Here is a 1,946-nt window from a genome sequence, read left to right on the forward strand (position 1 = left end):
GACTCAACTTACTTCTATGCTGTCTTGTATTGAAAATATAACATTGTTATTTTTGAAAATGACTGAGAAAGCCACTAGGGGGCATTCTGAGCTTTCAATTGGTTATTCACATGTCATATATAGAAGTAAGTGTATATAAAAGACCATTCCAAAAATTGAAAGAGGTGAGCTGGGCCACTGCGTTTGATTCAGTAATGAGCAATATCTCAGCAAAAAGAAAAGATGGGAGGTTCTTATTTTATATTCTAGCTTGCCAATATCAATAATTTGAGTTCCTAATTTGTATGAAACTATAGACTTTGTATTTTGACATCACAAACATCTAATTTGAACCAGTGCTGCATTTAACATAGCATGTGACACACAAAAATTTATGTTTGCCCACTTGATCCAGGGCAGGATCCATGGAGGTCAACAGACCTCCTTCTAGTAAAGAAAAATGGCATGGTCGTAAACAGAAGTGTTCTCTGCCCAGTTCTCCTCCACCTAAATAAAAATATCTACTTTGATACATTGGAACTGTCAAGGTTTCTGTTCTAATCTGGATGACATTAAGGCCTTGATCAATTCTGTGTGTCTTTCTTTATAGGAAACTTTCCTGAAATCTATGGATACATTCACCTTTCTGCAGTTTTCTTTATACTGGAATGACAGATTATGTGATGGAGGGGTGGCACTGCTGGTTCGACCAGCATGTGTCCACTTTGTCTGTGCCACTTGATACACCTTTGGAGGCCGTAGCCACCTATGTCTCCTTTGGTCATGCCATCACTGTTTTTTCTCTCTACCTGTCTCCTGGAGAGACTTATGATCAATCAGAACTTGATGCTCTCATAGAACAGTTGCTGACCCCATTTGTCATCCTGGGAGACTTTAATGGACACAATCCCCTCCGGGGTGGTGCTGATATTGATGGGAGGGGTCATTCAGCAGAGTGTATGCTCTTGGTTCACAACCTTTCTCTCTTCAATACTGGTTCATTTACCTATTTTCATGTACTTAGTCAGTCTTTTACTGCTATTGATCTAGTTATCTGTTTCCCCTTCACTTTTCTCTAATTTTTTGGAGGGTTGACAGTGACACATGGGGCAGTGATCATTTTCCTATTGTTTTGAGGGAGATTGGCTATGGTCAGTGCCACCCGATCCTGATTGCCCAGTTGGAAGTTGGACCAGGCCAACTGGCTCTCTTTTGCCTCTCTCTTGGAACTTGATCCTGCTGTCATTAATGTGCCATCTATTAATGACTGTGTGGAGGCAATAACTGATTGCATCATTCATGCAGTTGTTCATTCTATTCCCAAAACCTTGACACATTTCACACAATATCCTCATACATGATGGTCTCCGTCCTGCCAGCAGGCATGGAAAGCTCAGAAACAGGCCTGGGATACCTTTTGCAGGTAACCCAATCTTTATCACTGCATTGCTTCCATGTGGGCCCGTGCCCATGCTTGGCAGGTCAGATGTCAAAACCAAAAGGAACCTTGGATAAAGTTTACAACTAGCATCTCTTCTACCACTAGTTCCAAAGTCATATGGGACAAGATTCAGAAGGTATGCTTCCCATCCCCTTTCCTTGATGGAAGTTGCTGATGTACAGAGCATAGCCAGTACTCTCAGCGAGAACTTTTCTCATGCATCCAGCACTTCTGTTCTTTCCCTGCTTTCTTAGCCATCAAGTCTCAAGCAGAGCATTTGCCTCTTTCCTTTTGGGCCAATCGTCTCTATGACAATAATCTCCCCCCTTACACTGGTGGAACTTGAACTTGCCCTTTATTGGTCTGGCAGTACATTGGTTGGAACCGATGATGTTTGCTATGAGATGCTGCACCATCTCTCTCCTGCCTCTCTTGCTCTTCTTCTGATTGTCTCTAACCGGGTCTAGCAGGAGAATTTTTTTTCTGCTTCGGGGTGCCAGGGTATTGTCCTCCCTTTTACTAAACC

At 42.4% G+C, this 1,946-nt stretch overlaps 1 protein-coding gene across 1 annotated transcript in view; it reads left to right on the forward strand.

The window, feature by feature from the left end:
* The window catches only part of LOC106466416 (glucosidase 2 subunit beta-like), a gene marked incomplete at its 5' end in the record, with an annotated part of 34,307 nt that overhangs the window by 10,860 nt on the left and 21,501 nt on the right, over nt 1–1,946 (forward strand). The gene's annotated exons all lie outside the window — the stretch shown is intronic.

The sequence above is a fragment of the Limulus polyphemus genome, unplaced genomic scaffold (assembly GCF_000517525.1).
Source record: "Limulus polyphemus unplaced genomic scaffold, Limulus_polyphemus-2.1.2 Scaffold2252, whole genome shotgun sequence".
Classification (NCBI taxonomy): Eukaryota; Metazoa; Arthropoda; class Merostomata; order Xiphosura; family Limulidae; genus Limulus; species Limulus polyphemus.